The sequence below is a fragment of the Equus caballus genome, chromosome 4 (genome assembly GCF_041296265.1).
Source record: "Equus caballus isolate H_3958 breed thoroughbred chromosome 4, TB-T2T, whole genome shotgun sequence".
Lineage (NCBI taxonomy): Eukaryota > Metazoa > Chordata > Mammalia > Perissodactyla > Equidae > Equus > Equus caballus.
Window position 1 is genome coordinate 67,954,383 of NC_091687.1, and position 21,466 is coordinate 67,975,848.

General features: G+C 41.3%; 1 long non-coding RNA gene across 2 annotated transcripts in view; it reads left to right on the top strand.

The window, feature by feature from the left end:
- LOC138923799 (uncharacterized) overlaps positions 1-20,970 on the top strand; it is a 37,242-nt gene extending 16,272 nt beyond the window's left edge. Inside the window, exons 1-3 of one of the 2 annotated variants that reach the window (XR_011437927.1) lie at positions 15,958-16,751; positions 17,607-17,796; positions 19,179-20,970. This is a non-coding gene — a long non-coding RNA (uncharacterized lncRNA). Of the gene's footprint in view, positions 1-15,957; positions 16,752-17,606; positions 17,797-19,178 lie in introns of those variants that run through there. The other variant, XR_011437928.1, reaches the window with a different exon arrangement.
- The last annotated feature ends 496 nt before the right edge of the window (positions 20,971-21,466 follow it).

Here is a 21,466-nt window from a genome sequence, read left to right on the forward strand (position 1 = left end):
GTTAAAGAATGCCAAGATCATCATCGCTAGGTCATCCTTACTGTGAGTGAGATATGCTGGCTTTGCCTTTCTTATTTAAACATCAGATAACTATGAGAAAGAGAGAAAGAGGGATGGAGGTATAGCTTCAGAATTCAAAATTCGAATTAGGTATAACTGAGAATTGTGATCATTTATCTTAGTGTGCCAAGGATATGAAAGTCATTAGTCATGTGTATGATGATAGAAATAGAATCAAAGATCTTTGGACAAGACCAGAGCTCTTAGGGCAAGGACTATATCTTGGCTATCTTTCTTCCTAAAGTTTAGCATGCTGCCTGGCACAGATTAAATGGTCCATCAACACTGAATTTAAATTTTTACCACCAATACTCCTGGCATCACCCTGCCTTTGGGGGCTAGTGAGACTTTAACTCCCACACTTCAGGGGAGGAAAGAAGACAGAGATTGTGAGGCATCTGATCCATTCCTTAGCCCTTGCCTTGTATTCAATGTCTCTTCTTGGTACACAGAGACCAGGATTTTTAAAAGAATACTTTCGAAGAGGAATGATAACCTTGTTAAATTTGGCAAAACCGTTTATTCCCTGCTTTTTCTTGTGGCATGATCACCAATCTTCATTTTTTGTTTAGTTATAAATGTGTCTCTCAGGAATGTGGGATGCAATTGGAGAACAGCAAGTGGTGGGCTTGGTACAGGTCCATTTCTGAAACTGGAATATCAAGGCATGAACTTTCTCCTCCTAAGCTGTTTTGTGAAACCAGCCTCATCTTGGCTTAAAAGTTACGTAAGCCTCTGGCAGTGCTTGAGTTCACAGGGTCCTCAGAGATCACCTAATATACAGCGAAGGTCCTCAGAGGGCAGGCGAATTTGAGGCTTGAGGAAAAGTGATTTAGGCAATCATTATCTGCCTTCTGCTACATGGAGTAGAAGAAATGTGGCTGGACCTGGGGTTGGACAACTTGGCATTCACCTATTGGCTCTTCTACTTGCTGTTTGATTTCTGGCAAGTTGCTGAACTCCATTCTCCTTGTATATTAAGTAGAGGTACAGCCTTTCCCTGCCTGGGGGTTGTAAGGAGAATTAGAGGAAAGAATGTCTTTCACTGTGCCAGCCACATGGTAAAGTCACTTTATCATCATTAAAAAGTGCTTCCTCCTCAGTATCTCCAAGGCTATTCCTTGCCCCCGATTAAATCAAAAACTCTAAATTCTCTGTAAAAACTATCTTTCCTAAACAGTCAAAAATTGGCAAAGCTTTTTCCCACCACTGCTACTATGTGCTTCTAGAAAAATTTTCTGGCCTCATTTAGGGACTGACTGCGTAAAAGTATGGGGTACCTCAGTGGTTCTTCAGGCATGCCCTAGGGAGTTTTAAGGCCATTTGTAAATGAAGGGACGACTCCTTTCTCCCGTGTAACATCCAGGTTCAGCATGACCCTCTACATTGCCATTTGGGGTTGTTGAAATCTTGCAGAGTGGCATGGCATAGTCTCGTTTTTCTTTATGCTCCTCCAAAAAGGCAGACAACTGTAGATTCCCATTTAAGTGAGCTTCCATAGCTTACCCAAGGCCACTCATCAAGTTTGCAGCAGAGCTAGAAACCTAGGATACAAAACACTAGACCATGTTCCTTCCCTTCCTACCACACAGACTAAGAAAGGTTTGTGGAGCAGATTGCTAATGACAATTGACTCTCATGCGATTTGAGGCTGTAGCAGGCAAACAAGATGCTCAAGTGTGGGAGGTCGTCTTTCCCTGGGCCTCCCTGGAGCTCTCCCTGTGTTCTTTCTTCTACTATAACTTGAGTCTGGACTTGAGGTTGGGATTCCAATTTTAAGGTTTATGATGCAGCATTTGGGTGGTTGCTTAATTGGCCAATAAGGATATAGAAAACTAAAAGACTTAGGAGAGCCTTCAAATTCTACTCCTCAGCCACCTCTCATGTTCTATCTTGTATTATAGCTCCTTTGGGTGTGACTGTTGGCTGTACTGGAGCTGTGAGACCAAGAATGATGTCTTATTCTTCGCAACTTTGTGTCTCTGACTTACTTCTGAAATCAGCATACCTGGTACCATTAACTAATTGCATAGCCTTGGAACTCTGATTTCCTCCCTCAAATCACTTTTCCTGCAATCTTTCCTGTCTCAGGAAATGGCATCACCACCCAATTGCCCAAGCCAACACCTTTGGTTCATATTCTCCTTCCTTTTTCTGCCCACCACCTCGCCACATCTAATCCGTCAGCAAATCGTGTTAGGTCTTCTCAGAGTTGGCATTGGCTGATTTGGCTACACAGATTAACATGTTGAAATCCTTCCAGACTGATTGGTAATTCATCTCTTTCAGGAGCCCCATGAGGGCCTCCATCCCACAATCTCAGCACCCTAGTCCCATCCATTGCAACCCCCTACCTCTCACCCTCCTCCATGGTCTAACAAGCAAATAGTTAATGCCTAGCCCAGGAAGAACCTAACATTTTTGAGCTTCACCATCCTTGTCCACTGTAGATGAGGACAATAATGCCACTTTTAGCCTTATTGTGAGGATTAAATGGGAGAATGTGTTTAAGATTGTGAGCACATAAGACCTGGTCTGCCCCAGATGGACACTCCATAAATATGAGTTCCCTTTTCCTTCTTCTTTGATTAGTATGATATAATAGTGGGAAGAGCATGGACTTTAGACAAAGATAGACATGGGTACAAAGCCAGGCCTCACCTCTTGACCTGTGTGACCTGGAAAATTAACCAACATCTCTGAACTTCTGTTTTCGTGGCTGTAAGATAGGAATAAGGAGTGTCTAGTGCTGTTCCTGGGCATGCAGTGTATCCATCTTCATTAAATATCAACTTCCCTTAGTTAACTGAGTTTGCATTAGTGGGTGGCTTGAAATGAAAATGTAATGCATACTAAAAAAAAAAGCAAATCTAAAAACAACAATGAGATAATACCACATGCCTGTTAGAATGGCCTAAATACAAAACACTGGCAATGCCAAATGCTGGTGAGTATGTGGAGCAACAGGAGCTCTCATTCGTTGCCGGTGGGAATGTGAAATGGTACAGCCACTATGGTAGAGAGTTGGCAGTTTATTACAAAGTTAATCATATTCTTAGCCATACAATCCAGCAATTTTGCACCTTGACATTTACCCAAATGAACTGATAATTTATGTCCACACAGAAACTTGCACACAGATGTTTATAAGAGCTTTATTCATAATTGCTAAAACTTGAGAGCAACCAAGATGTCCTTCAGTAGGTGAATGAATAAATAAACTGTGATCAGATAATGGAGACAGCCAGACAATGGAGTATTATTCAGCGCTAAAAAGAAATGAGCTATCAAGCCATGGAAAGACGTGGAGGAAACTTAAATGCATATTACTTAGTGAAAGAAGCCGATCTGAAAAAGCTGCATGCTGGATGATTTGACCATATGACATTCTGGAAAAGGCAAAACTATGGAGACAGTAAAAAGATCAGTGGTTGCCAGGGGTTATGGGGAGGGAGGGATGAATAGTTGGAGCACAGAGGAGTTTTAGGGCAGTGAAATTATGATGTATGACACTGTAATGGTGGATATATGTCATTATGCATTTGTCAAAACCCGTAGAATGTACAACACCAAGAGTGAACCATAATGGTAAACTATAGACTTTGGGTGATTATGACGTGTCAATGTAGGTTCATTAATTGAACAAATATATAACTTTGGAGGAGGATATTGATAATGGAGGAGGCTGTGTGGGGGACGGGGGACAGGAGGTACATGGAAATCCTGTACTTTCTGCTCAATTTTACTGTGAACTTCAAATTGCTCTAAAAAATAAAGTCTATTTTTTAAAGTTTGAAATTCAGACTTTTCTCTAATTCAGATTGGCCTCTCTGCTAAGAATTGCCTTAGAGATTTGTTGCTTTTTGATAAGAAATGGGTGGGTGCCATATGTCCCTTGTTAGTAATTCCCTCCTCTCATGCCCATGGTACCATAGCTCATTCCCCTTTGGTGAGTCCTGAATGAACTTGCAGATATCTTGTAGATAATAAGGCAGATATCACAGCAAATGAAAACAAGCACCAGTCTATATTAGATACCGTTGTTTGTACTAGGGCAGAAATGCCAAAAAAGAATATTCTTAACCACTAGAGCATTTTCTACTGGGAGACTTGCACCTAGATGGCGCCTGTTGACATGGTGGTGGTGATTGCTTCCCTAATTTTGTCCCATGTTTTCTAAATCCTCTATTTGAGTCAAGACAATAACCATTATGAAGAGCTTCATCCGGGCCTTTGAGAATGAAGTCATTGCACCTCAACTCCTTTGTGGAATGAGGCAGGCTATGTGAATAAGTTAGTAAGCAGCACACATTTCTGTTGATAGCTCTTGCTGCACATTTTATTAGGTTAATCTCATTGCTAGATAGAAAAGTTGAGTTGCTGCAAGTTCACTCAAGGCCGGAGGGAGCTATATGGATGGGGTACCAGGAATTTGCATGTGAACCTATAAGACTTGCTCATTTGTTCCTTACACCTGGTTCTTTCTACACCAAGAGCTCTCCCCTGAGAACAAGGATGGTTGAGAAAGGGCAAGATTAGGTAGTGAGGGTGTGCCTCTGCCCCCTTCCATTCTGTCCTGTATAATAACCACTCAGTTCCTGGAGGGTTCCTTAGCAAGTGATGAAACCATAGGCAATCAGGAAAGAAGGAGTATTGACACCACCATGATTTCAGTTTGGTTCTTACGAGCACTCCAGGTGTTCTTGTGGAGGATTTTTCATGGACTTGGTAAGTCCAGGAAAAGTATTCTTATATCTACATCGTTAGTCAGTGGACTGGACATCCTTGTGCTCTCAGGGTCTTCCCACTAGAATTTGGATTCTCAGTCAGAGAAGTATCAGTGCATCCAGTCTAAGAATCCTTTTTTCTATCTTCTTTACATTCACTGAGTACCCTAATAATTGTGGGAACTTTAGGAGCCTAAATGCCTCCCTAACACTTGGAGTTTTAGAAGCTTTACAAATACCCTCTCTCCCGAATGTCTAATGCCCAGTTGGCTTGGCATCATGGGGCTGTAAGGGAACTAGGTTTTCCAAAGGGATTTATCCAGGCTTCATTTTGAATGCACAAAGAAAACGGGACGTATACGAAAATGAAAGCAGCCTCTTTTTCCACAGGAAATCAGGTCTTTTGAAATCTGAGTGTCTTCGTTTGTGTTGGCGTTGAGTTTTGGGTGAAGGTTCAGCTAGATTCTTGTTTTCCTTAAAATGTTCCTATCCATTGATATACTGGCTAATGAAGAGGAGTCATGTGATGCAAGTTGGCAGATGTTTTGCTTAAGTCACTCGAGTTTGGGGTGAGTAAAGATCGAACAAGGATTCAAGATTCACTTCCTTGGTCCCAAAAGGTGAACTAAGTTTTCAAGATCCTTGTTTGAGGGATTTGCATCCAAATTGCCATCTGTCATCTGGGTATTTGACAAAAAAAAAATTTGGATCTTTTTAGGTCTCCCTTTAGTCCACTTTGAAATCCACATAAAAGCGGTTTGGGACTGGTCAGAGCCCCACAGAAAGAAATAGGAGACTGAGATTTTTGGATAAAGATTTTTCCTTTTTATGAAGATAATTTGCAATAATGCTGACTTTCAGGATAGACTCCATAGCCTTTATCTTGATCAGAAAACATTTCGGATAGGGTGGTGGGGTGGGGGTGAGCTCATTGCCTGCCATGACTCCTGCACTGGGACCCTGAATAAGACATTTATTGGCAGGAAAGCAGTGGTAACTGAAAATGGCTGGGGGAAGGGTGGAGAGGAGGGGCAGTTGAGTGGGGCTTGGGTTCCTTCCTCCTCAGGGGAGCTATTTTTTGCTTTTCATGCAAAGAATTGCTTTGTACAGCCAAGTTGGTCTCGATCTTGTTTACATAAAAGAAATCGAACATTCATTTTGTGCCGGGTTATTTTTTTCTTCCTTTGCCAGTCAGAGGGTCCTCGGCAAATCAATAAACAAAGACCCTGCTCTGTTTTCACTCTGTGCCTGGGGATGTGGACTGGGTAACCCTTCAATGGCTGGATTAGCTACTTCTGTGGACACTGAGACTTTCTGCCTTGGCCAGGTGGGTTGTCAGTGACACACTGGCCATGCTGGGAGCCTGGAGCTCCAGAAGACAGTGGGAGGACCCCTAGATTCTTGGGTTCTGCTGCAAGTGGTGAAAGTAGGAGAGAGAAGAAAATTTCCTCTTTGGCCTCTGTAGAAATCAGCGGAAGCCCTGAAGTGGGTGATTCAGTTACTCCAACATTCACCCAGTCAACAGCCAGCATTGTTGTTGGGCATTAAATCAAACCAAATGCCTTTAAAAACTACAGCTCTGAAATTTGACTCAGCAAATATGGAATTCCATGGAGGGGCTCCATGCTGGGGGGCAAAAACTGTTTTCTTTATTTTTTTTCTAAATTTACCTGCCATGAACTTGGACTGACATTTTGTTCTCTTGTTTTGGGACAATATGAAAAATAAGGGGAAAAAGGTATTCATTGTAAAAGCATTCCCTTAACCAATGTTCACCTGGCTCGCTTTCCCCCTTTTAAAGTTCACACAGTGGTGTTTATAGAGGCTGATCATCTATAAATCCCAACTCTTTTCTTTCTTCTTTAATTCCTGTTGGCTTTGGTCGGAGCTGCACGGACGAGGTAGGGGAGAATAGGGCTTTGGTGTGAGACCTAGACTTGGAATCTTGTTTCATCCCATACTGCTAGGTTGACCTTAGATACGTTATATAACATCCCTGAGCCCCAGTTTTCCTCTCTACAAAATAGGAATGATGAGGCTTATTTTAGAGAGAATACCTATAAAGAGCTTAGCATAGTACAGCATCCACACGCTCTCAATCAATGGTACTCATTCTTGGTTTCATCCTTCAAACTTGGAAGCTGTGGTGACAGAGTCCCTCAGTGCAAGAGGGCCTGTGTCACTGACTGGTGGCAGTGGTTCTTCACTCTTCCTAGGGACTCTAGAACAATCTTTAGTTGTGTGATCAGTAACATGCCAGTGATACACAGTATATGCATTTGTGTGTTTGTGTGTAAATATATCTAACATGCCCCACAAAAAGCCCACACAAAATGAAAACACACACATCCAATGACTAGTCTTTCCCTCCCTATGACAACACTATTTAAATGGAAATTTTTTTGTTCTTGCTGACTGTGTAGAATTGAAGTCATGTCCTTAAACACAAGTGATACGGTCCAATTGGACTGTGCAAATTTCAGCTCAATTAGAGCCACTTCTTGCTGGTGGGAGCCTTCTGGCATTTCCTGACATCAGCATTGTCGCAAGGATCAAATAAGAAGGTGATTTAAAACTATTTTTTTAAGTGCCATGTCAATATACCACTGCATCATGTTGAGGGTGTGCCTTATGTTGGGATTGTGTTCACCATGAATCATCATTAGAGATCTGTAATACTCAGAATTTTTGCTCACAATCACAACCATTCTGCCCACTGGTTTGTTTATTTTTGTCTGCTTACTTTTCTGACTCTAGTTTGCTTTCTATCCTATAAATATAGTATTCAACAAGGTTTGGGGACACTTCTTGAATCTTTGCTCTTTTACACGTAATTTTTAGCACTCGCATCCTGTCAAACCTACCACTTATTCAGTTGAATGCCACATACTTATCAAGGGTCCCCTGTGCACCAGGTTCTGTGTTGTCTGCCATCCTCACCCTCAGGAAGCTCCAGATCTACAAACTGCTTCAGAACATTTCCACCAGAAGTTATGCCATCTCTTCATCTCAGCCTGTTGAAAACTGAGCTGAGCATCTCTCTGGCCTTTTGGGAGCTACTTCCTGCTTTCTGTCGCCATCTCCCTCTCTGATGAGCCTGACACCTCAGCAGTATCACAAGAGGCTCCTCTCTCTTGTCCTTCGCCTTGAAGAGGCACCAGGTCCTGACATCTGTAATCTTTCTATTCCTTTTGCCTCCAAACATTGCAGGAGTGCCCAGTTAGTCTCTGATGTCCTCTATCTCTCCAGTTTCATTAGAGCATGCAAGTTTGTGAGATTAATTTTCCTTAAAAGTGCTTCGTATTGCTTCCAAGAGAAATCTAAATGCACTCTGGCCACAGCCTAATGATCCAGTGTTATCTGTCTGTGCTTCTACAGGATTCTGCAGGAATAGAGGAGGTCTTCAATCACACAGTTGTGTCTCTTACTGTTTCCTCACATACCCAGTGTTTCTGTCCCTGAGCACTCTGTCCTTATTGAGAAGATGGCAGTTCTCTCCAAAATTAATCTACACATTTAATAGAGTTGCAATTGAAACGCAAATAGATTTGTTTTTGTAACTTCTAAAGTTTATCTGAATGAATAGCAAAAATATATTAAAAAGAAGGAATTGGAGGGGAACCTTACAGTGACAGATATTAAATTGTAACTTAAGTTGCATTCAAATAAATATGCAGAACCTGTAACAAATAGATAGAACAATGAAATAGAATAGACAACCCCAAATGTAAGGATATGTCTATTTTTAGTATGTGAAAAAAGAATCCAGCATTTTAAAATACTGTGAAATGATGGATTATCCAATAAATGATGCTAGAATAATTTTTATTTAAAAACATTGTTAATCCTTTACCTCTCACCATACACTAAAACAAATTCTAGGAAGATAAAAAATCTGAAAGATGAAACATACCATAAAGCCCCCAGAAGAAACCTTAGTTAACTCTTCATATAATCTGGGTATGTGGGAGGTCCTTTCAGGCATAACCCCAAGGCAGAAACCATAAAAAAATTTAGATATGTAACTAAACAAATGTGAAATTATGCATAAAAAGTTATCATAAACAAAATGAAAAGCAAATGGCAAAACTGAGAAAAATATTTGTGACATATAAGACAAACAGGAGATTAATGTCTTCAATACGTAAAGAATATTACAAGTCTACACAACAAAAATAAGCACTGTAATAGAAACAAATGGGCAAAGGTCAGTGAAGAAATAGAAATGGTCAATACAAATAGGAAAATATATTTAGTCTGGCTTGTAATCAAAGAAACGCAAGTTTAAGTAAGTTACTCCCAAGGAATAGGACTTTTTCTCTTTCCTTTATAAACTTCTATATTCATTAACAATTTTTTTAAAAGACGTTCAAATAAAATTTAAAAATAAAATATACTACTATGAAATTTATGTAAACCTGTAAAGCACTTACCATTTTCCTAAGCCTTGAGAATGATCTTATAGGGGTATATTTATTGGAAAGTTATCCGCCAATAAATACATTGTTAAGAGAAAAAGTAGCCAGTAGATCAGAAGGTGTGATAATATCCCATTTTGGCAAAAATATATGTAGAAATATAAAAATATGTAGAAGAAAATCTAGGTGCATATAAAATAAAACGTTGACATGGGCTGTCTCTAGGTATTGGAAATATCGATAATGTTTTTACCTTTTTATTTTTGTTAATGTATTTTCTAATTTTTCAACCATGAGCTTGTATGGCTCTTGAAAAAGAAAAACATTTCAGTATAACCTACAAACATAAAGTTATATAACTTTTAAGTACCAGCTTGATGTATTATCACTAAGTGAGCACACTTGTTGCATTAGTTTCCTAATTTTAGCGTCCTTTGCAATCTGGATAGGCCAAGAACCTCTCAAATCATCAAGTGCTGGCTCACTGGGCTTAGCAGTTTCTTCCTCCATTTATCTCTTTCCTGTCGCATTTTACTATAAACAGTAAAGAAGGATCAGGCTGCATCTTCCACACTTTGCTTGGAAATTTCCTCAGTAAAATATCCAAGTTCACAGCTTACAAGTTCTGCCTTCCACCCAATAGTATAACTCAATTCAGCCAAGTTTTTTCACACTTTATAAAACAGATTACTTTTCCTCCAGTTTCCAAAAACACATTCCTCACCAGAAGACCTTAATGTTCACATATCTTTCAAGATTCTGTTTATGATGACACGCATATTCTCTAAGATGATAGAAGCTTTCTCTCCCTTGCCCTTCATTTCTTTCTGAGCTCTCACCAGAATCACCATTAAAGTCCATTATTCTACCATCTCTTCAAGGCAACCTAGGCAATTTCTATCATGCACCTCAAAATTCTTCTAGCTACTTCCTATTACCCATTTCCACAGCCACTTCCACACTTTTAGTTATTTGTTACAGTATCACTCCACTTCCCAGTACCAAAATCTGTATTAGTTTCCTAGAGCTGTCATAACAAATTACCACAAATGTGATGGCCTGAAGCAACATAAATTTATTCTCTCACAGATCAGGAGGACAGAAGTCCAAAATCTAGGTCTCGACAGGGCTACACTCCCTCTGAAGGCACCAGGAGAGAATCTTTCCTTGTTTCTTTCAGCTTCTGGTGGCTCCAGACATTCCTTGGCTTGTGGCTGCATCATTCAATCTCTGCTTCCATCTTCACAGGAGTTTCGCATGTCTCTCTGTCTTCTCCTTTTCTGTCTCTTACAAGGACATCCATCATGGGATTTAGGGCCCACCAGAATCCGGGATGATCTCATCTCAAGATCCTTACTGTAACTACATTGGCAAAGGCCCTTATTCCAAATAGGATTACATTCTGAGGTTCTGGGTGGATGTATCATTTGGGAGATACAATTCAGAACACATTACCAGTTTAGCTACCACTCAGGTCAAGAAATAGAATGTCCTCATGTCCCTTTCAGTCTCTACCCCTTCCTCATCTCCATAGATAATTACTATCCCTCCTAACAGAAGAGGTTAGTTTTACTTGTTTTTAAACTTTATATCAATAGAATTGTACACTATATAGTCTTTTACATCTGATTTCTTTCATTCAACAGTGTATCTATGAAATTCATCCATGTTGTTGCATGTAGTAGTGGTTTGTTCATTTTCATTGATATTTAGTATATTTCATAGTGTATCACATACTTTATTCATCCATTTTACTGTTGATGGACACTTGGTTGCTTCCAATTTGGCGTTATTATGAATAATGCTATTTTGAAATTCTTGCACATCTTATTTGGTGCCCATATGTAAGCATTTTTGTGAGGTATATACTTGGGAGTAAAATTGTTGGATCATAGGGTGTATGTTCAGATTTGAGAGTTACTGCTAAACAGTTTTCTAAAGTGATTGTGTAAATTTGCACTCCCACTGGGGTGTGTTTGAAAATTCCAGCTGCTTCACATCCTCGCCTTCCCCTGGTATGTCAGTCTTTTTCGTTTTCGCCAATCTGATGGGTATGTAGCAGTATCTTATTGTGATTTTAATTTATATTTCCCTGAGGGCTAACGACAGTGAGCACTTTTTCATATGTTTATGTATTACTTTTTATACATAAATATAAGAGTGAAGGTTGTATTGAAAAATTCCCTTCCTGTCTTAAACATTTTGATTCAACCATCCAAGAGTGCTCACATTCTGACGATACCTCAGAAACAAGCTGGTGAGAGAAGGCTCACTTTAGTCTAAGAGATAAGTCGCTTGTTCTTCCTTCCCTGTTTGCCAGTCTTCTCGTTTTTTCCAGTTCAGAAAAAAATCATCTAGGTGATGCATGAGAAGCTTTTTTAAAAAAACCTATTATTGGCAAAATTCCTGAAATATTCTTGAAGTTGCAAAGGTCCACTGTTTCTCCCACACACATACCCTGCTCCTTTTTTTTGAGGGGGGCGGGTACCATCAGGGGCCTTCTGGTGGAACAGACCTGAATGCAACTGGAAGCCTGAGTTCACCTAGATCACCAGAATCACAGCCTATCTGTAGACCCGTGAGTATAAAAGTAAATGTGTGTTGCTGTAAACCACTGAAATTTTGAGAATGTTTGTTATTATTCTACAGAAACTGACTAATAGAGGAGTACTCTTTTTACACCCAATGCGTGCACTTAGGCTTACAGAACTTAAACGATACCTCCAAACTGCACTCCTAATAAGAGAAGGAGCCAGGACTTGAGCCAGAACTGTCTGCTTTCCGATCCCCTGCTCTTAACCACTACACTATATCTCCTTTCAAACTTGCAACAGGCTGGGGCAATGGGCCAAAAGCAATAAGATGGAATCTAATTGGAATGAATACATGGCCCAACATGTCAGTTAAAACAACAACAATAAAAATAGTAGTAAGTAGGATACAAGCAGAGAATGAGCAAGGTGTTCTTGACTGCAGGACTAGTGGTGGGGCTCAAAGACTTGAAGCTCACCTGGGAAGGAAAAGGTGGTTTCAGACTAGGCCACGTTAATGGAAGTACACTGTCTGGAAGAAGGAAAATGGCAATTCTTTCTACTCTTGCTGTTCACAGGACCCCCAGACTCTTCCATTTAGTTCTAGGCAACACATTTTAAGAGGAATATTGACAAGCTAAACTGTCCGGATGAGAGCGAAGAAAATGCTGAGAAAACTCATAGTGGTTGTAAAGGGAAGGAGCTTAAGTATTTAACCCGAAGAAGAGAAGCCTCCAAGGGAGACGACTGCTGTCTTAGGACATCTAAAGAGCTCAAAGGGTCAACAAGGTGGCCAAACTACCATCACCTCTCACCTGGACTGCTACCATCGCCTTCAGCACTCCGTTCCATTCACCATATGCAGCCACATGTGATCTTTTCAAAACATGAATGTTTGACTTCGTGTGACTTTGTCATGGTCCCACTTCCTTTTCTCCTCACCAAATACAGCCAAAGCACACACATGTGCATACACACAGTCACAGACACACACACACACACACACACACACACACACATGCGCAGATGCCCCCCTGCATAATACTGTCTTCCACATACAATTTCTCCAGATTGCAGAGCCCAAGGCAAAGCTCAAGTGCTAATGCCTTGTTTGAGGTTTGGGACAAAGATCCAGGTAGAAAAGAAGTAAGGTGTAGAAAAGGGAAGAAGTGAGGTGATGGTGTGATTATGAGGCTAGCTACAGCTCTGCAAAGAGACACAGGTAGTGGCACAATCAATCGGGCATCTCTAGACAGGCCATATGGAACCAATGGGGCTCCAAAATTCCATAGGAGGAAGGAAGAGTGGGGTGAGAGAATTAGTGCATTGATTCCTTCCCATCTCCTATGGATGCATTTCCTGTGGAAGTCAGATCTTAGTCCCTAAGATGATTCCAGATGATTCCAGAAGCAGTAGGAGGAGGCAGAGCCTCCATGGAGCCAAATGGCAGGGCTGAGCCTGGGCACCCAGGGACGTGCTGGAGCCTATGCTGGAGCCTGACATGCATATGGTGGCAAGGTCTAGGCAGTGGATGGTGCTAGGGGTAAGGTGGCAGCTCCCATAGCTATGTCATCCAAGGCTCTCCATGAGTAAGCAGCCAGGGGTCTGCAAGACAGTTGAGGTAGGAATCTGAGGAGGCACATATATTGGGTCCGACAGACACACACACACACACACACACACACACACACAGATTCCTTCAGTTGTTACCACCACTCGGAGAATAAAAACAATATCCTTTGCAGGACCTGCTAGCTTCTTCCCACTTGCCTTATGTTGGAGTCATATGGGCTTTCTTTTGGTTCCTTGAGTGTATCATGATCCCTCTTGCCATTTGCTTGTTCTCTCTGGAATGTGCTTGGCCCATACTCCCACTCAAGAGTTAACTGCTATTCATCCTTCAGCTCTCAGCTTGTCATTACTTCTTCTGAGCAGCATTTCCAGCTACTCTCGTCCCTGCTCCCTTCCCTGGAGCCTAGGTGGTACCAGGTCATAGAACTATCCTTTCTCTTTCCTTCAGAGTACTTAGCCCACACTCTCAGTCATGTTTGATTAATGTCATCTCCACAATTACACTATAAGCTCCTTAAGGGCAGGGAACATGTCTCCTGTTCCCCGGTTCCCCATTGCACTCCCTTTGCCCGGTGCCTGACACCACAGCAGGTACTCAGGAAATACATAAATGGCTTCAATATTAAAGAGAAATTACAGAGACTGTGACAAATGAGACGAGTTTATATGTTATAGTCATTCCAAAGGGGGTGTGGGCTTCCTTGGACGGCATTTCTCTGTTAGTGAAAACTGTCTAAGATTGATTCATGCATCAGATAGAGGTTGGCCCCGACCACCTGTAAGCGTCAGCTCTGAGAATTTACACTTTGAATACTCTACATATTCAAATCATGCCCTGGAATAGAATTTATTGGGAGGTGCTCTGCCGTGCTCACTGGCACTGTCCCTTTCCTCTTTAAATCTCCAGCTCACGGAGTATTTCGAAAGCATTTGATGCTGCCAGCTGGAGATTTCAGAGTCTTGTTTCTTGTTCGTCTTTCTGTTTCTGGTGATTGGAATCTGTGATCCAAAGAATGGGGTGAAATTTGTAGTCTGTTTTATTTATTCTGCCCATTTCACTGTTTGAATTTAGAGAGGGTGGTGTGGGAAGCTCACAGAATATCGAGTTCAGTCAGGGTAGGGGGCTGAATGGAGACAGGGAGGAAGTGAGCAGGAGGCGAGAAGGACAGAACAAGGTAATGTGCCCTTAGCTAACAAAATCTGAGAGGCGTCTGCAACTTCTCAGAGGCTGGATCTCAGGTATCCTAAGGATGAACATGTACAGTGTTGCACAGCACACTTCTGCTTTAATGTGTTGGCTCTACTCAGCTCAGTATGCACAAAAGCAGGAATCTCAAAAGGCTGGCCTGTGGAGCACTGTATCTCTTTAAGAGTTTATGATTTTTTGCAAAGTTCTAATGTTCCTTGCCTGTGGTTTGCCCCTGTGACTGCTTGTTAATTCAGTTTCATTGTTGCCTAGGGACAAAGAACCCCAGTGACCCACTATAATAACTGCTTTAATGTAGGCCTCTGCTTTGGGTCTGTGTAGGATCCTTTAACAAATGAGCAAAAGTGGCCAAAGTTATATTAGGCAACGCTGCCAGAGGTTTATGATAAAATCTCCAGTCCCTGCCAGGGACAGTGTGAGCCCTGTCAGTCTGAGGATTAACTTTTCTGTAGTCACAGCTAAGACCTTTTCTTTTAGGTCTCTCACTACCTGCCAGGCACTGTGCTGGGTGGCGGGAGTGGGGGTGGGGGAGGTGCTTACACAAGCATGATTTCAATTAGTCTTCATAACAATCCTCTAAGGTGGATATTATTATTTCTACTTTACTGATGAGGAAATGGAGAGTCTAATTGTTTAGGTGACATACCCAAGGTCACACTGGTGACAAATACTGGGGCTGAGATTCTGCTCCAAACCCATTACCTGCCTTACACCAGGCTACCCCTAAGATAACATGAGAATATAAAGCCAGATGGCCCAAGGCTGGTTATTTGTCACCCATTGGTCAATAGGAATTGAGGCTGTTTCCCAATTCACTTGAGATCATGCAGAGAGAGTGAATTAGTGACAGGAGCTATGAAACTTTCGGCTGAGTGTTCTCCATCTTCCTAGGTAGCATAGAGAAGGTGTTGACAAATGTTGGAATAAATCAGAAAATTTTGAACCAATCATTACTATATTTGTTCAGCTGCCTCTTATCTTAAATTCCCAATCCAGTGTTGAACCAAAGTTTTCCTTTGTCTGACCGATTCCAACCTGTACTTTAAATCCCCCAGATAATACCCACTTCACTGGGTTGTTGTGAGGAGAAATTGAAAATTATAATAAAATAATAAAATATAAGAAAAATAAATAAAATATAATAAAATGCGCAAATGATCATATTCTCATCTATCACCTTGTTGCATTACATAAAAAATTAAGATCTGGAAAATGCACAAGGTTAAAATGTGAATAAACAGACAAAAAAGTCCCACGCATTTTTAACATTGAGCAGCAGATTCAGCTCTGAATGTCCTACTGGTCAAAGTAAAAAGAGAAACGAGATCAAGTATGTGATACTAATTTGCATAAAGAAAAAGCTATAGAAAATGTGGTTTCTCAAGGGACACAGAGATTTCCTTGGCACTTAGATCTGAAGTAAATTTCTCTAGTAGATTGAGGATGACATTGGATCATATAGTGGTCATTGTCCTCATCACTCTCCTTCCCCCATTAAATTTAAGAGAATTCTTGTGGTGTCATCAATATTACATAAAAGCAAAATATCAAAGCACCATCCTCTGAAAGGAAGTCTGTAAAAGGACTAAAAGAATGTGGTCTGTTGGCACATATTTCTGGAGCTCCAACAAATCCAAGATTAAAATCTAAAATTAAAAAAAAGAGAAAAATGCTTATCTTTTAATCCATCTTCTATAATCGACATTTTAATCAATGAAGCTTCAATCAAAAGTTGGGCAAGAGAGTTTGAGGACAATAGGGGCCTCAGAACTTCTTCACGGGATGGGGGCTTAAGGAGGACAGTCTGGTTGGATGTGGGGGTGCTGGGTAGAATGACCAACTTTTTCCATCTTGCCCAGAACTTTCTTGGTTTGGGGTCTGGAAATCCCCCAAATTCCCCAGAAGCTCCCCAGTCCCAGGCAAACCGGAACAGTTGGTCACCTTAGTGCTAGGCTGTGAGTTTCAAAGCCGCATTCACATCGGGAGCACACTGTTTTTACTTGGATTGCAGGTTTATTTAGAGGTGGCTTTGGGGGATACTGGTGGACTCCAGCCCCCGCACTTCGCCTCCCCAAAGCCATGCGTGGGTTCTGTGTTGTCAAATCTGAAGGCTATAGCAGTCTTATGATTGGGTGGTAGAATCAGATTCTTCAGTGGAAACTGAGGGACCTAAGGAAGACACTCTGGTGACTAAGCATCTGTCCACCTTGCCTCTGGGTGGGCATAGAAAAGCTAGGTGAGTCTGTTTTCTTTTGTTTTATTTGTTCATTCACTTTGTTTTTTAGATTTCACATATAAGTGGAGTCATATGGTAATTGTCTTTCTTTCTCTGATGTATTTCACTTAGCATCATACTCTCTAGGTCCATTCATGTTGCAAATGGCAAGATTTTCTTCTTTTTTTATGGCTGAATAATCTTCCATTGTATATGTATACCACATCTTCTATATTCATCCATCTTTGATGAACACTTAGAAACAGACTCACGGATACAGAAAACAAACTGGTGGTTACCAGAGGGGAGGAGGGTTGAGCGGCAGGCAAAATAGGTGAAGGGGATGAAGAGGTACAAACTTCCAGTTATAAAATAATTAAGTCATGAGGATGTAATGTAAAGAGTAGGGAATGTTAGTCAATAATACTGCAAGAAATTTCTATAGTGACAGATGGTTACTAGACTTATTGTGGTGATCATTTAGAAACGTCTACAAATATCAAATCCCTATGATATGCACCTGAAACTGATATGATATTATATGTCAATTATACTTTGAATTAAAAAATTTTTTTTAAAAATACTAGGTAAGAATGTGCCTGGGGAAGTTTTCTTCTCTGAAGTTCTTTACAATGAGAGAGGACAGCCAAATGGAGTGACTTGAACATGAGCTTTGCAGTTAGACTGAGCCAACTTGGTGCCCTGATGTTGCCACTGATCAGCTATGGGCTTTTGAGCCTTTCACTTCGTCCTCTGAGACTTACTTTTCTCATCTGTAAAGTGGCTGCAGAGATGTTATGAAAATTAACCGAGATACTTGAAAGCCCTTGACAAAATGCCCGGTTCAACAAATATCTGTTTCCTCCCTCTTTCTAGGATGAGTAGAGTTCTGCCTGGAGGTGAAGATTCGAACCAAAGCAATAATTGTTCTTTAGGTAAACCTCAGCGGTTAGCAACTCTCCAGTGCCCCACAATGATGAATGGAGAGTTGGACCTCTCCGGCGCCATTCCTAAGTTCGGTTTGCCTGCTTGTAAAAGATGTGCTTTGCAAAGTGCTTTATACATAGTAAGTATTAGTTCAGCTGGATCTAAAACAAGTTTGGACACCAGAGTTTCTTCTGCGGCCAGTAAAATGTGTTAATATCCTCCCTCCTTCCATCTCTGCCTCCCTTCCTTCCTTCTCTCTCTCTCTTTCTCTTTTTCTTTTCGTCCAGAACCACTTTTTCACCAAACCACAGATGTTTGCCTTTTCATGTTGATCACCCATCTTGCCTCCTACGTTGTTAGATTTACTAGCTGTGGGCTCTCAGGTAAGTTATTTCCCTTCAGCAGACTCAATCTCCTTACCTATGAAACAAAAAGATGAAACCAAATGGTTTACAAGGCCCCTCATGGCTCTAGCATTCCGTAATATGAAAAATTCTATTCTTTTATTTATTCAGCACATATTTATTGAGCATCTATTAAGTACCAAGCACAAATATAGTACCTGGGGATACAGCAATAAACAAAACAAACAAAGCCTCTGCTCTCATGGAACTTACACAGCAGTGAGGGAGACAGACAATAAACAAAACACAAATGAAGATATGACATATCAGGGGTAGTAAATGCTGGGGAAAAAACAAAGCAGGGTAAAAGAACAAGGGGTGACAGTGATGGTGGTAGTGGCAGCTAGGGAGGGAGTCTGATGGTGCTGTCTGAGATGCAGTGGTCAAGAAAGTTCTCTCCAGCAAGTTGTCATTCTAGCAGAGGATGAATGAAGTGAAGAACAAGCCATGTAGATATCTAGGGGAGAGTGTTTTGAGCAGAGGAAACAGTAAATGCAAAGGCCCTGAGGTTGGAGCATGCATGCATTTTCAGGGAATATCAAGGAGGCAAGTGTGGCTCTGGATTGTGTGAAGCCAGGGGAGAGTAGTAAGAGATGAAGTCAGGGAGGTGGTTTGTTGGTTGTTGGATTATATAGAAAAACAAGAACAACTCACCATTGGCTCAGAATCTGTGGCCAGACAGATTCTCATGCTAACCCCAGCAGAGGATCAAAGGCTGTCTGAGACTCTTCTCTAATTTCTAGGTGCTGGCTTCTCACAATCCCTCTTTACATGATACTGTGTTCTTTAACCTCAGTGGGGGCATATGGAGGATAGTCTGCAGAGACCATCAGCAAACTAGGGCATCACTAAAGTCCGAATGTCTCGCTTGCTAGTCCCAGTACTTACAGGGACTAGGGCTTGCCCTGGCTCCCTCTTTTTACTACCTCTCTGCCTGGAATGGTCCTCAGAGGTTTGGAACACACGCAATGTGTTCAGTAAGAAACTTAACACATAGTATTTTCCATTACATTGGAAATGGAACAGTGTGATGGAAAGCAAACTTTGGGGAAATGTAAGCCTCAATTTCGTTAATGCTTCACTGAAATTTTCCCAATCTATCTGTCTCTTCCCTAAGCTGGATTTGCACTGAGGCCATCCCTCCCAAGCACCTGTTTTTCTGCTATACAAAGGAAAAAAGTGTCTGGAAAATCTGACTGAGCACTTGCTGTGGTAGACTGAGAACCCCCATGGTTTAAACTTTGTGTGTTTTCAATTATCTGTTGAGGCACAAAGGACTATGGCTAAGGCCTCCTACATCCTGCTAAAGCTGTACTACGTCCTGGAGGGGAGTGGGGAAGATGAAGACCCTATTTGTCAGAGCCAACTATGAAGATATTGGTAAAATAGTTCTTCCCACGGGACTGACTGCCACCTTCTTATACTCCATGGATCTAGGAGAGTCCAGGATCAGCCACTCCGGTCTAGCGGCATTGGAAACTGTCCCTAACCATTTCATGTTCCAGGAATTCTCTGTGTTCAGGAAGAGGATGCTAATAAGTTATTCTTGAGTGGCTGCAAAGTTCTAGAAACAATGCCAGGTACTTTTTACACAAACCGTCTGCTTCACTCATGGCTCTAGACTGCAATGGTGGACATGATGATCCCCACTTTCAGGTGAGGCGAGGGAGGCTCAGGTGAACCCTCAAAAGTCATAGTGCTGTAGGTGGAGGGGTTTTTCCTTTCACTGACTCCCTGTTATTCTAGACATCATCAGCCTTCACTCTAACAAAGACTGGCTACTTGCCCCTGTCCATTGTTTCTTTGATTGCCAGCTGGATTAGAATGGAGGTTTTCGGAAAGGTGTGGCAGAGCAGAACTGGCATTTCAGATGACAGTCTTTAAAGCAAGATGAGTCGAGCTTGGCACCACTCCTAAGCTGGACATCCCCAGCCAAAGCAGAAATAGGGTTGGGCAACTGTTCCTTCAGTTCAGGGCTGTTGAACAGCGGGTTCTGCTTCCTCACCTCGCGAACCACCTCCAGGAGCTGCAGGAACCATACCACGGGCATTTGATTTTTTGCTCCCCTTAGTCTCATCACCTCCCTGAGAGGTTATTCTTCCTATTGTTCTTCCTGCAGAGCTGTGGGAGGCCTAGACAGTGATGGCTCAAACAGTGATGAAGGTGGTCTTTGATTTTTGGTTTCCAAGCACCCAGGTGTTTTAAAAGCCAACGCTGTCTCCTGTTGGATTTCAGCTGTGTTGGAACTGCTCTGGTGAAGTATGAGTTAAGAGAGCCCTGCTGTTTTGGAGATTGGGCGGCTGAGTTGTTCTTTCTGGGCTCTTATGCCTATTACTCTGTGTTGGAACAGAAATTCGCCTGCATCTGCCTGCGGAGAGCTCAGCCGGTGTCATCACCGTCCTCCTGGATCCATCAGCACTCACTGACAAACGGGGAAACTGGATCCATGTTGGACACAAACTTTACTCAGTTATGTATTTGTCTCTCTGTAATCCCTCTGGTATTGACAAATCGAACTCAGGGACTCGGGCGGCAGTGACAGCTCCTGCAGACAGCGTGTATTAGCGTCGGCATTATCGTCCTTGGCCCTGACAGCCTGGGCACTAGAGGGAGGATTAAGTGATTAGTACTGTGTATGTTACAACCATCTTTTTATTCCTTGTGACTTTTCAGTTTTGCTTACTTCATAAAGATGTAAAAGGAGGCTCTGAGTAAAAACAGATGCATTTATACATGTTTTCGGATCTGATGGCTAGCATATGTCTCAGACATTCGGGCAATGTTGAGACATTATCAAGTTTCTCCATGAACACAGTAAATTATCTTGCCTTTGTGACAAATATTGTTTTAAAGGGGGCTTCGAGGTATATTGTATATATTTAGAAAATAAAGATCCATTTGAATCTCTATCTTATATTTGATGGGTTGTTGTATGTAGGTTAATCATTTATTGGACTTGGTTCCCTGGAATTTTAGTAAAGGGGAGATTTAACTGAGGGAATTTTGAGAGACGGGTTTAATAAGATAGTTAAATATGTTTTTTTTGCCTTTATTCCTAATTTGACCAAATTCTCTGGAATATTCATCTACAAGAATTGGCCCAAAGGAATGTCAGTTATATCTCTCAACATCATTTTATGAGGGATAGCATTTTATACATTTCTAGGGTAGAAAACCCTATTACAGTTATTATAAATTAAGGCCTCTGGTCTTTATCAAAAAGTGTGATTTTGGGCTTGCAAATGCTGACCTCTTATACCATATTTTGACTTCTCTTAATTTATCCATTCATTCCAAAAACATTTTATTGAGCATCTTCTATGCGGAAGTGGCAGAAATCAGAAGAATCTAAAATGTATTCTTTGCTCTTGAAAAGTCCACATTATAATTGGGAAAAGATATTAA